Source organism: Patella vulgata, chromosome 1 (assembly GCF_932274485.2).
Source record: "Patella vulgata chromosome 1, xgPatVulg1.2, whole genome shotgun sequence".
Classification (NCBI taxonomy): domain Eukaryota; kingdom Metazoa; phylum Mollusca; class Gastropoda; family Patellidae; genus Patella; species Patella vulgata.
In genome coordinates, this window is record NC_065879.2 from 38,521,013 (window position 1) to 38,536,326 (window position 15,314).

Below are 15,314 nucleotides of genomic sequence, written 5' to 3' on the forward strand. Positions count from 1 at the left end.
GTTTAGAAATTTATGCGGGGTTGAGGTGACCTAGTGGTCTAGAGTATTATATGAAAATAGTAAGGGAATATAAATGTAAAATCAAACCAAAGAATATCATAAACAACAAAACAAACCAGTGTCTCAGAAATATATACGACCAACAATTAGCCTACCGTATAAAATCAGGTTGCACCATTGAACTATTATTATAAAATTACGATAACCATGTATTATATTTTATAAAATTGTTGTAAAGCAGCAAGCCTATGCCCCAACTAAGGCACTGTTTCTGTTTATTTCTGGGAAATAAAAGGCATATGCCATTTAAAAAAATACTACTGAATTGTAATGTGTAAGTCAATATTTGTAGTTTTATTATTTGGGCGTTGCTACATATATTTTATAAGCTGGTCTAAACCCAGTTTTCCTTGCACTACAGATAAAATATCCATATTTGTTTTCTTTTGCGGATATTGTGTAATTTGTTACTTGTAATAAATCGAACAAACTTTTCTTTAGAACAAACCAGAAATCTATAACTATTTTTATCTCTTGAATTAACAATCAGATATGATAATTGCACTTATTGACCTTCTTATTCAATCATCATATTAGGAACACTGTTCTTCGTAATTTATTAAACTGAGTGTCGTGGATTTGGCTTGGTACCAGATCTTTTCTCAAGTTACACAAAATAGCTTTTTTGCAAGTAACGTGAAAATCCCGCATAATATGGACTCAGACTAGCAATAATTTGCCCATTGACTTCAATGTTAAATGACTGTAACATCACAGGCTGTAGCTTTTTGCTCAACATTCCGTTGGTTCCAATCTTTATAGGCACAATGGGGACAACATTTGGCAATCTCCTCATCATAATTTTGTAGGGGGTTGACCATTTAGATTTTTTGCTACACGGATTTGAAGTTGACAGGGGTGAAAATCTCACTTCCGACACAATGATTGCTCTGCAGAAAGACACTTTACACCCCCTATCCCTCCGTTGTAATATCATCAGTATTACCCAAAACTGATATGAAATTGCAAATTTGATCCCTTTTCTCCAATTCTAGACCAAAAAGTCAACCCAAAAATGCAGGAAGAGGGGAGAAAAAAATTAAGGGAAAAATTGTCTATTTATAACTCGCACTAATAATTACTAGTCTTAGTCCTATATACAACAGGGTACTCAATATACCAAATACAGGTGTAATAATAATAAACAATATAGTACTCAGTAGATCTAAATTTAAATGATTTAATAGAAGCAATTCCCCACAGGAAAGACCCCTGTGCGTGTGCTAAGATAATAAAAATGAAACCTCGTGCTATATGTGTATAAACCAGTGATTGTTTTCCATATAAATTGTGTTGTATTTTTTTTTTTTTTGTTATTAAGAGTTGTTCCCCTTTTTACACAGGTCAGGCGTGTAACGTATTTACATTTTCAGCAGTGCGAATGAATTTGCTTGATCTGTGTTAGATATCGATTTACTTTCGAAGAAAAAAGATGATGATACATTTAAAGATACCTTCCCTCAAAAGTGTTTATCAGGTGGTTTTTCCAATTTTGGTATATGTGGAAAGAAGTGACACCCAATCTTACTAGAAAAATACTGGATTCCTGGAAAAACATCCATGGAGCGCATACAGGACAAAAATGAGAGGGTGTCACTATTTGATTAAGGGCTGTCTGTTCGAGTGACGTCAAAGGATGCACGCGTAGATTTTCCAATCGATTGGCGTTAGGGACCCAGACAGCCACTCAGCTTTGGCCCAAGTATGGCCCACATCTGGCAGCATCTGGCTGGATGTGGGCCACATCCAGCCAGATGTTGCCACATGTGGGCCATAGTCTGGCTAACACTTGGCAACTATTGGCTCACTACTGATGAATTAAACTTATTTTTGTAACTGGTATCTAAGAATATCTTGTCAGTTTGTTTAACAGTTTTAAATTATTTGTTTTATATTCAAAACATTTGAAAAAATAATATTATGCGAAAAGTTTGCCATATCTGAACCAGAGATGGCCACATCCAACTAGCCAAATGCCTCAAAATATCAACACAATAAATTTCGGCTCAGAATATGTCATCTAGTTTCCAGTAGAATTTTCCCTTGTTCTGTATTAGTTTTATTACAAATAAATATTAAAGTCTTAAAATAATATTTTTTTAATGTACCGGTACTGTATATAATATAAAAGGAAACCTCTCACCCCACCCTCCCCCAAAAGCCAGTAAATATAAATCTTTAAAGCAAAAATAATAAATTATTCTTGAAAGAAGTCAATGAAATAAAGACAAAGTTTATTTGAACACAGCCTGAGTGTTGGGTATCATGCTACAAAGTAGTTAGATTTTAATTACTATAGCAGATTCTGTACTCAGATTATACAAGTTGTTGAAGCTAGCAGGTCAACCATGTAAATCTTTCAACAAAGCATAATGAACAGCCCATTTACTATCTTGAAATCTGTTTGGTCATTGGCTGAATTTAAAATTGTAAAATTCAGTGTAAAAAAACTTAATAGAATTTAGTACTAACAAGAAACTGAAGACATTGCAGTGGTACAAAACTGTGCATTATTTTCACAGAACTTAGTTAAAGATAAAAAGATAAGTACATTTTATTACTTTCTCTACAATAATATTAAATTAGATAGATTTATGTGATTTAATTATAAATAACTTCATTTAACTATTCTTTTGCCTTGGCAAATAAGAATTATTTGACTTAATACTTTGGTACTTGCATTGACAGACCCTTTGGCCATGCTTGATATGAAGAAGGAAAAACATGTTTTTATGTACATTTTGTGCATTTATTGCAGGTGTGATAAATAATTTCACCACAAGGATGCAATGGAAAATAATTTCAAAAATGTTGTAAACAAAATGGTTGAATGGGGGAAGAACAAAAACACGGGGAAGAGGAGGAGGAGATAGCTGCAGAATGAAGAAGGGGAGAATGATATTGACATGGATAATTTGTATGCCTTATAACGAACAGTGAAATCTTGTCGAAACGTTGTGTGTATATAATATAGTGACTGTTATCCATAGAACTGTGCTGTGTTATATGGATGAATAAATTTATTATTTAAGATTTTGCTTTTGTTGTTAATGTATGTTGTTTGTGCTGCATGCAAGATATCCTTAATTTCTACTATCATTTTGGGACTAACATATGGTTCAACCCTATTTCAATATAGTTCCCAGAGATAACTGACGAAGTTGGACAGGCTACCCTACTCCTTCAGTCCTTGTCACATGCAAGCAGGGATTCGCAACCACGCCACTTGACTGGAGGACCGACCTTTTAATTTAATAAGCAAGTGTTAAACCACTAGACCATGGCCATGCCCCTCGGTTTACGAAGGAGGAATAGGACAGGGAATAACGGGTTGCCCTATTTGGCCCACATCTGGCATGGTATGAATTTCATCTGTGGGCCACATTTGGGCCAGTGATGGTCCAGACACGGGCCAATTGTGCCATCTCTGGCCCACACGTGGCATGCCATATCCTTGCCAAAGCCTGCCAGCTGTGTGCCAGATCTGGGCCATGCAAGGCGAGCGTGTGCATTAGCGAATCTGGGCCAGATCTGGCTCTGATTGGGCCATGTCTGGCTCATGTCTGCCAGATCTGGCCCACATGTGGCATGCCATATCCGGCCCAATCATTTTGCCACATGTTGCCAGATCTGAGCCAGATTTGGGCCAAATATGGTGTGCTGTATGGGGAGCGCTTGATGTATATGTTAATGGTGAGAGGACGTAGAAAAAGCGAGAGACGGAATCGTACAGCAGTTTCTGAGGTAAAAAAAAAACACAGTAAAAGACGTGGGCGTACTTCGATATTTATGATAAATGGACAGCGATTATAGACAACATCGTCTTTTGTATGCAATGGACTCTCCTCCGTCTACGCACCCGTTGCTAAGTCGCATGACACAAACATGACTTCTTTTAATAGATTATTATAGCTTTGGGTATTTCCTTGATAGATTAATTAGTTTGAATATGTGTTTAGTCCAAATATATCATCAAATCACCCAGTTTATACGCAGGGAGATATTTTTAGTGCTTACAGTTTTATCTAAAGGTTAACAGTCAGGTTAGTAAGCATGTCGAGTTACAATGATTCAGGCTTCAGGGCCGTGGTGACAATGAGTGTCAAGAGGTTTCTAGGTGGGTCCTAGAAAATGGTTCTTTCGATTTTTCACCTTTTTTTAAAAATATTTCTCAGCGGCGGTTGGTGGGAGGAGGAAGACGCGCCACCCCATATATTTGTGCCAGTCGGGTGACGTTCTTTTCAAGCTGCTTATGCACCTGACCCACCCCCTACCTGCAGATTTACGTAGGCAGATTGATGTTAAAATCAAACTATTAGTCCGAATATTCCTGAGTAACATACCACGCTTCAGATGGAAACGAAAATATCAGCAGAACTAAATTGTTTACAATCCAGCCAGAATCAAGATGTCCTTTCAATAGTCATACACGTAATTTATAATCATTCTCTAATATCTCTACTACTAGAATGTTTCGTAGTTTTTAACGTTTCCGTAGTATAACGAAACGTGTGCGAACCGTGCGAGACTTAAACGTATATGTACAATATACTGTGCAATTAAACGATGGAAAAAAGAAGTGATCGGAGAATAATTCAACAATTTATTTACACTTCAATATTTGAGGTAAATTGACAGAGAGTAACGACAAATATTAGATGCAAAAAGAACCACCCTAAGACTAGATAACAAATCTCATCTCTGAACCCAACGCAAATCACATCTGGCCTCAGTAAGCAAAATTGACAATATTTTTCATCAAAACTTTAAACAGGAGATGTATGACGGTGTATGCCGGATAAAAACAACGCTTCATTAATTTAAACGCGAATATTTGGAGTTAGGCGATAGTTGTGCCACTACATTGGCCTCTGTAAGTTTAATTAGTCGTAATTGTATAAAATTATCTTATTTTTAAGATGTTACCTGCATTAATAAAGAAACTGAGTTTGTCACTTGGAACTAAAGGCACCCAATCGTAGCTAAAAACATGCACATCCGTATATCTCAACGTTTTTAGCTACATTCTCGTAGCTACCCTAAGACAAACCACGTAACAAACAAGGATACTTAAAATTGGTATTTACGGCTTGGGGTAGTTCCTTGCGATTAAAATGTTTTAAGAGGGATTTGAAGCAAACTTTTGATAGATAAATTAGTTTGAATATCATTTTAGTCCATGCATCATCAAACCGCACAAATAAGCTGCAATTTATCCCCGAGATATTTGTAACGGCGCCATAAAACACAGAGAAAACTGGGGTGGATAATGAAATATATTTATCTAAAACATACAACCGAACGCAGAAGTATTTCCCAAAATATTCCTTTGATTAGGATGTATCCACCAACGGATTTCCGACCATTCTTTTAAATCTCCACAATCATGTTAATTATGTTAACAGCATTATATTACAAAACATCAAATTTTCATTAATATAGACAACATTGTGTAATCAGGACCGTATATACACGGGTTTTGTAACAGTTATTCACTGGTGTTCACCAAATTATCACTGTCGTCGACTCGGTCGGCTGACAAAATCACAAGAATATATTACTTCCTCTTTAAGCACTTTACAATATTCTACGTTTGATGAGTCACTATGGTCCATCATTAAAGATGAACAACTCGTTTCCGACTGAGATCCTGAGTCTTCCATATCAGCCTCCGTCAGAAAGCTCACACGTTTCGGTACGGAAGGCATCGACGACGGCGCAAGTCGGTAACGGAAGTTCTTGTTTTGAGAGGATTGAGATATTGAGTCTTCCATACCCGTATCCTTCAGAGATCCAACACGTTTCGGTACTGACGGCATCGCAGAAGATGCTAGGCGGTAAGGGGAGCCGTTGTTTTTAGAAGATCCCGATTTAGTACCACTAGCCACGGAATCATCAACAGTTATCGGCAATCTGTATGAAAAAGAGGGATTTTTTTTCAAAATGGATCGTGGTGACACAACTGACGTACTTGATGTTGCTGTTTCTTTATGTTTAGTTCCGGATTGTCTTTCCGAATTCCTGATCATTGCCGGGCGCTGTAGACTGCATTTCTTTGATACAGTTGTGTCTTGATTTTGGCAAATAGCGTTGTTAAGCGCACATCGCTGATTTTCAATGACTGTTCTTGATCGTGTTTTATCATGACGAGGTTCATATATACTGACCCTTCCTTCTAGTCGACAATGAGATGACGTGAAATAACCGGATTTTCTTTTATTAGATGGTGTCGCCATTGTTACCGCTCCTAATCCTCCCCGACTTAATAAATAAGACGGCTTATCCTTGGCTTTAGTTGACGTTCCTTGAATTGGTCGTCTCAAAGAAAAATGCGTTTGATTTGTCTCCATATTAGGTTATTGGGTAATATAATCCAGATGTGGTTTTTGTTTAAAGACCAATTTGTTGCAATACGAGTTAAAGTCGATAGATTCAACCGCCATAATGAAGCCATTTGATCAGAAATATAAAATCCAGTGTCGAGATTGAACCGCTCACTTATTTATACGTGTCTAATACCAAACCTCATCATAAACCAATCCATTATTTACATCCAAAGACAATTACATTGATATTTCGTTAAAACAAACGAAAATCTTCGTCATAGGAAGAAAGTCATTATACGATATGCTCACAAATCAAAATGTCCGTATATACTCCAATAAACATGTTGAGAGGCATAGATCTATTAAGCTTATGATTGTTTATTTTAACTTGCTCAAACATACAAGTACTTAAAAAGTACATAAGATATTACTAGTCGCCTTTAACAAGCACACGTAATTTATTTGAATTGGAGTTGAACTCTGACCCCCTTCGTGATATTTTTAAAATCAATCACCACCAAGTCTCGTTTACTATACTTAAATCTTTATCTGAGCTGAAATGAAATCCATAGTGATCTTTATTGTATAAAATAATATTAACATGTTCTTTTGATATTGGGTTTATCTATAAATAGAAATCAAATGTTTCATAAACTGCAATAAATTAATAACATAAAATTAAATGCGGTTTAACGTCCTACTTTTCTGCCCGAGCTTGATAATGAAGACGGACGTACGCCATACATTCTGCTATGAGGGAAAATTTGCACAGACAGCGGCACTTTGGCCTGCTCTAATTTCGAATTCCAACTGTCCAGGCTTCGTGTTCACGAAACTGAACGACTAAACGCTGTCCTTGTCAGCCTCATGGTAATTTAATTTAAACAGACGTTATTGTTCTAGCCAACAAGTGGATAAGGCACAAGTTTTTCAATATCACAACCACATGAACAAGCAAAATCTATACTAATATTTGTGACTGTCGTTTGTCTGTCCGTCTTTTCGGGGTTGGCGGCTACACTAAGTCTGCCCCGAGTCTGAAATTTGGGGTATAGGTGTAGCTCGGAACGGGGAGTAACATAGGCCAGGTGGCGTTAGTCTACCACTTCCGGTTTCGGGGTTATGACCCCCGAGTGAAGCCGGGCATTCTTCTAGTTATCAATAAAATTAACAAAAACAAAATTATTACATAAATGGTTTATATTGCAAAAATGTCTTTTATGGCAAAAATGGTTCCTCGACGTTCTACTTTTGCAACGTTAACCATTTTTGCAATAATTTAATTATACTGCAAAAATGGTTGCTACAAAGCATCTAAAACAAGTAGTGCTATTGACCCAATCCTTCATATCGCATAAAATATTGTTTTTAAACATGTGACTGCACGACAAAAATCGGCTAATGCAATCAAGGTAACATTTACCATTGATATGTTAATTAATCACCCATTTAAACCGTTGAAAACGTGCAGAATTGACAGGCACATTTCATAGAAGATAACTGATTATAAATTACAATAAAAAATTTAATAATTGCATACAAATCACTTTGTTTACACTCATATTACATAATTGTGTGCTTTGGACCCATTTTCGTCATAAACTTAAGAAATGAGTTATACAATGAAGAAAACAGACCTTTAAAATTTCTTCACAGATTCACATAGAATATACTCAGTTCACTTTCAATATCCTTTCACTATATATCGTCCAAATTGGCATTATTAACCCCTAATCTTCTTATCGTAGTTTATGTACTCATAGACCCAACAGAAATGCAACCACACACCCATATAATCAACTATTTATATGGGATTAAACACGGCCATTCCATTCACCCACTTAATACATCGCTTATTGAATATGTCCTATTGTATATTATTGTGTGGAGTTGTCAATTTCGGATCATTTCTCCTTTCACTAAATACTAATATTATGTGTAATAAGCGCCAGTCATTTTACATGACATGTCGATCATTCTTAACGTACGCGTATTTTGTTTAAAGGGACATTTAGCCGAAGATTTAATTTTATTTTTCTTTAGTAAGCTGCTCATAACGGTAATCATTTATAATATATTTGTTACCCCAAAATATCTACGGTTCAGGTAAATTTTACATTGGTGGTTGATAAACTGGTTAGACATGAACATGTTTTACGTCACGAAAGTGATATTCTCTGTCCGTTACAATAATACATTAACCAACATTTTTTCATCCTGTAAAGTATGAGTTAATACAGCTTTTTGATTGGGTTAGTATTAATTATGCCGATTATGTGGTCTCCTGATATCGATGAAACCGGATTGAAAACCAAACTAAAATGCAATGCCAGACGGTAGCTCATACACGTCAAACAAACAAAATCTAGATAGACTAATTAAATGTCAGTCATTGATAATTGGGAACCATTTTCTTTATTTACGGAAAATGCCTTAGGGACAAATAATCTATTTTTCTGTCTTGCTGCATGCTGCCCCTTTAATTATATGTCACCCCCCCCCCCCCCATGACATAAAATAGTATACGACATACGTCCATGTATGTATATTGCATATCTTAGATGATATATGTGAAGGAGGAGTATTTATGTATAATAGTAGGCTAAATGCGCATGTTATCTATAGCCGAGTATATATCAATATCTAAGTAGAAAATGAAACCACTTAAACGACAATATCTTTGAAGGAGAGCCATAAAGAAAGTTCATAAAGATTCGTAGGTCCTATATTATGGCAAAAAAAAAAAAAAATATGTGTTCCAATATTTTCTGAGTCGTAACATTGCTATTTAATTAATTGAAAGTAGGTTTTTAGGGGGGGGGGGGGGGTGTTCGTTTTGCAGTACCGTTGTAGGGAGGTTATGACTATTTGGTCAAGTCTGCGAGATTTTGGTGACTATTCATGATTTTGAGGCGGAAGTAAACATACATGGGGTAAGAAAATCACCCACAAAATGACGTCGCTGACGTCGCTCTTTGTGGTTATAAAGATTATTATGTTCATGGGATTTTCAAATCGATGTTATAGGCCAAGAAATGTTATGGGTTTAACGTTGAAGTCAATGGGGGGAAAATTACTAGTCATAGTCCTGATGGAGGCAGAGCACCATTATTTTCCCCATTCTACCTCCAACTTTTCCTCAAATTTTCGTCGTTGGGCTGAACGCTTTTTATTACAGACAGACCAAGAAAATGACAAAGTCTTTGGTCCAACGTTTATATAAGGATGAACACAAAAAGTTTGAGATATACAAACTTGAAGTAGCATTTTTATATAACATCTACTGATAGAGAATGGCTTTTCAGACGTGTTATATGCCCCTGAATTTAATATGGACGAAATAGAAAAGTGAGAACCTGTCTATAGAAATACACGATATGCCAGTCGTCTAACATATCGAATGCAGGAAGTATGACTGTAACACGTCTGGTTATCTGAATTAACAGCTGTGATAGATATTATATCTACACATATCTATAACAACTATAACAAAATCAATCGAATTGAAATTTGTTAACATTTATTGATTGTTTGACCCATATATGTTAGACATAAACTGCTCAGACCCTGAACATTCCATTAAAATAAACTAAAAACCCAATGTATAATAATTCTATATAGTATCAAAAGCTAAATAACAAGTATAATAACGCGACAATAAGAAAATTAAAACAATGCTCAAATAAAAAAAAAACGCTTTGATAATTTTAAAGTGATGTAATATACCAAATAATTTCTAAATCATATAATATACTCACATAGCATACACAATATACTCAAATAACATACACAATATACTCAAATAACATCTAAACATAAATACATAACATCTAAATATACGCATTTAAAAACTAGTCTAGAAAGAACAAATAAAATCACTGGCAATAAAATCAACAGTTATAAAATTTAACAAAACGGACAGACGCACAGGGTGTCAACATACATGTAATACGTCCACACTGAAATCTAGGCGTATAAAATGAGTTTTAGGAATGAATATTTCTCGATTTGATAAACCAAATGAATGTTTTGTATACGATGATAACACCGTAGAATGCTATTGTAGGAGTCGTTATACTGCTTGACTGACATGCTAAAAAGGAATTTATTCGCTATCTTCAAAATAGTTCTGTTTATTTTTTTAAAAAAGTCAAATTATGCAAATATGTGAATTCCAAATAAATTCAGACAGCAGTCCCATATAAGATGGTTTCGACGAAATGTACATTTAGACAACAATCAAGACAACCCCGATCATTGAATTATTATAACTGTCAAAAGTACATATTTCATAACATAATATTTAATATTTTACATTTCAAAACTAAAATCCAGTAGTCCTATAGGAAGTTATATCTAAAACGCAAAAGAACACAAATAAAATAAAACCAAGTACAAACAATCCAAACCTTTAGACAAAATTCGAAGTCCTAAACAAACGGTATAGGCAAAATAGTGTAATCAGCACATGGATTGTTTACCGTGTACAAAATTCGAATTCCTAAAAAAAAAAAAAAGCATTGGCAAAATAGTGTAATGAGTAAATGGGCTATTCGCCGTGTACAAAATTCGAAGTCTTAGAAAAAACGATATAGGCAAAATAGTGTAATCAGCAAATGGACTATTCGGCGCGTACAAAATTCGAATTCCTAAAAATAAACGGTATCGGCAAAATAGTGTAATCAACAAATGGACTGTTCACTGTGTACAAAATACGTGACAAACAGTGGTAACAGGTGTCCAGAAGAGTAAGCTTACCCTGCCTGATCCACACCCGCCATAGCTACATCCAAACCATTAGTCGAAATCTCGGTAGAACAGCGTAATTGGCCAATGGACTTTCCGTATGCAAAATGAACATGATGAACAGTGTTAACAGATATAGTAGACATAATCAGGAAGATAGTATACGCGTCAATCAAATATATCTAGAATAATAGCCGAAAGATACATGTTATATTTACTATTGACGTCAATATCACAGCCATAAAACTTTTTAAAGGTTTTTGTAAGTTTAGTGGACAAGAAAGTCTTCATTCAACTCTCCTTTGTACAATATGAATGCAAGATGTAAAATGTAAAATTTCAAGTTTACACAACCTTGATTGGTCTTATTCATCACAGTATATGAATATCTATTGAACAAGGGTTCAGTCCATGTAGCCAGACCCCAATTTGTGACATCTGATTGCAAAAAGGAATAAATAGTAAGATCTGTGTTTTAATCAGATAGTTGTCGGGTGTTTATACCGTTTGAAGGGTTTAGCTATGAGGCTATTTTCAGTACGTATTTTACCAACCTTAAAACATTTATTGCTTTCAAGATCCAAAGCATGCTTGGAACAGGGACTCATTCATGCAATTAAATATAGTATTCATATGACACGTGTTAATACTAACAGTCTAATCAAAGAGTCCAGATTTGTCAACTTCATATAGTTCACGTTGATATTTCGGATCAACACGAAGATAGCGACAGCTTAGAATCTTCTCAAAGTCTTCTTTAGTGGAAGCGTCAAATGACACTGCTTTCGGTTCATACCCAAGTTCAATCTTTTTACTCTTTTTCTTGATCCTCTTTTTTCTTTCCACTTTCCTTCCAGCCACTGTTCTGGCACTAGTCGACCTTAATGGGCTAGTTGACGGCCGAACCAAACGCCTATCATAAAAAGTGGTAGCTTTATTCTGGTCGGATCGTTTTGTCAGCAATCGCCTTTCCAGCTGTTCCACGTTATCTTGGAAGATAATGTTCGATTTATGCGCGTTTCGGATTAGATCCGCAAATATCAAACTGTTGTTCTGGGCAACATTTGTTGCAGAATAATGCACTTCCACCCGCTTAAGACCTCTTTTGAGTGGCATGAGCGCTTTGCCAGTTTGAGTAAGAGAACTTCCATTTCCTTTTAGGAATTGGCAGGACTTCTCGAAACCTGGGTCGTAAATTGCGCTTTCCCTCCGCACCTTCTCACCATTTACGATCAAACTGCTGGACCGCGAATAAAGTGTACGGATCGGCTTACTTTCTGATATCTGCTTAGTATCTGCACTGACTGCAGCTGTTCCTTCATTTTTGATGACCGAACTTATTGCAGGAATTGTCTTCTTGGATGTTGATGAATGCACTTCGCTTGAGCACTGTGGGGATGCTGATTTTGTCGGCACATCTTCACATATATCAACCATTTGTAACGATAGATCCGATAAGTTAATACTAACTCTACCTTTTGGCTTTGTCTTTTCCATCATCATGTACACATACTCTGGTTGATTTTTTATGTGTTCCGCTGAAAACTTCCTAGCCGCCATCCTTCGCGAAAAATCAATCTTATGCTGATCGTTCTGTTTTCGGGACAGAAAGCTTATAGTTAGTAAAAACGTCTTACTATGCTAGATATTAGTTATAAACTGACTTATTAAATGAACTACTTAGTGGTATATTAGCGCCTGTTTCACATTTGATAATATCACCATAAGTATCCGTGTTAATGGCGTCATAAACCTGAAAAACTGTGAACACGTTGTTTGTCACATTTATTGTCTTCTTATTTATTATATACAAACTGTTATACAGATTTAATGGTAGCGCATTGGATAGTTATCGTTCTTCAATTCAATTAAAATTTCATTTCAGTTTTAATGATTAGTTTGACTACAGTTCACGAACATCATACTCCTTGCAGTGTTTCATTTGATTGTACCTATTCCCACTTAATACTGTTGTAAAGGAAGCAAATTTCTGTTCCAAATTATGACTAGTCAATAGTCCGATTAACAACCAATAGCTAACTGCGTAATAAATATCATTACCATTAAACAGAGCACCAATTTGGACCAAATATGTTTACATAACGTTACGTCATGGCTCACAATTTTATTATGCTCAATTAACCAGTGCATAGCAGAATATTGCAGAAAAACTAATTGCGTGACCAAAGAGGCTATCAAAACGAATACAATGTAAACAATACTGTTTGGAGCCGAACAATACTTTCGCTGTTTTTAATACCGTAAATCACTGTCCAAAGTCTTAGGGAAGACCCCAGATTAAACGAAGGGATGTCATGTTGCTGTACTTGGGATAGATTTGATTGAACGGGAAGAATAGACACACTCCCTCAAAAGGTCAGAAGCCAATCCAGCAATGGTCAGAGAGGGATTTCTCGGGCCATTGCTTCAGGAATATAATAAACATAGTTGACAGCTTTATGGGTCCGCTGTTTAAGATAATTGTTGCATATGACAAAGCGCCGTGTAAATGGCTAGATTAGAGGCCAGACCAGGTCAAGTACCGAATACACGTTTGTTTAAAATGTTTTAGGCGGCCGCGGCATTTTAATATAACATACCAGTAGGCTACAGTGTCAGAACGTAATGTACAATATGATCTAAAAGGTATTCTAAGTTTAGATGGTAGTGTAGACGAATGAGTAAAGAAAACCTGGGTTAGGTGCCATCTTGACAACGATGTTCAGGGATATAAACGAGTTATTCTTAAGTAGCAGACTAAGGTTTTAACACAGAATAGCAGTTAAAACTGAGATGATCATAGCTTTCGTTAGGATTAATCGATTTAATACTGCTTTAGACAAAATAATTTTTGAAGTTTTGATAAGACATATTTTATAAGGTTACGAACTGAAAGTCCTTTTTTGCTCATGCCCTGACCCGTTGAGTATAGGAAACGAGGATGAAAAATCATGAGGAAATTCCTCGGCCAAAACCGGGATTGAAATATGACTTATGCAGTTATTCCCTTGACTGCGCATTTACACGGGACGAATACAGAAGTTAGATTGTGCATTATCTTAATTTGGAAATCACACGGATAGAAGTTACAAGTTTTGAATCTAATATGCCGTCATAGGCCTCGAGTAGTCTTGGAAAGTCCACAAACTCCAAACATATGTACATTTCATTATCTTGGTCTTAAGCCCCTGTCACACTGTTCCGAATAGGGCGAATATTCAAAACTTTTAGCGGGAACAAACTTATTGATCAATACGCTATATATGTAGGTAATACGTAAAGAATTCACCGTGTGAACGTTTCGCACGTTGGTTGTAGGTTGCTGCTCCGTTAAGGCTTCCATCTAACATGCATGACGTTAGACTACCGATACAGTACAGCTACAGTATTGGTAGCGTATTTCAGTCAGATATTCGTCATTCCTGCTCAGCTGGTCGTCAGTGTTGGGGTTGTTCAGCGAGTCCGGATTCGGCATCTTCTGGTCGTTCATCAACATAGAAATGGCCTGAAACGGCTTGCCATCGATCAGTACATCCGAGACAGAAGAAGATGGGAGTAGAAGAGAGTGTGACAGATCGGTGTGGACCAGGGCCTGAATCCAGAGGCGATGACAGCTCAGTTTATATGACCAGTTTCTCGTCTAGCTCCGTCGTGATGACCCAATATCATTCATATGATGAGATCCTGAGGGAATCCGCCATATAATCACCAACCAGTACACCTAGTTTCGAGAGTATCTTGACCGTAGTCTTAATATCACCTGGCCTCTCCGAAACCTTGCCTCTGGTAAAAGCATTATGCAGTTTGTACGGAGGGTCCCCCACAACACATTATATTTTTTCGCCCGCGTATCAAGCCATAATCGACGAGTACATGGGTGGGGTCATGATGTGACCGGCCGCATCCTTTGAATGTCGTGAGGTTTATTCGTTCGTTCGTGGGACCCAAAGTTAGCTTCGACCTAGAGTGATAATAGTGATATGAAATGAAATGAAATGAAATGGGGTTTAACGTCCTACTGTTTTGCTCCGAACTGGGCTAATGAAGACGGGCATACGCCATACAGTGTGCTATGAGGGAAATTTTGCCCGGGCAGCGGCACTACGGCCTACTCTTATATCGAATTGCAACTGTCAAAGGATCTTTTACGTGCACGCCAATGTGTACACGGGACCTCGGTTT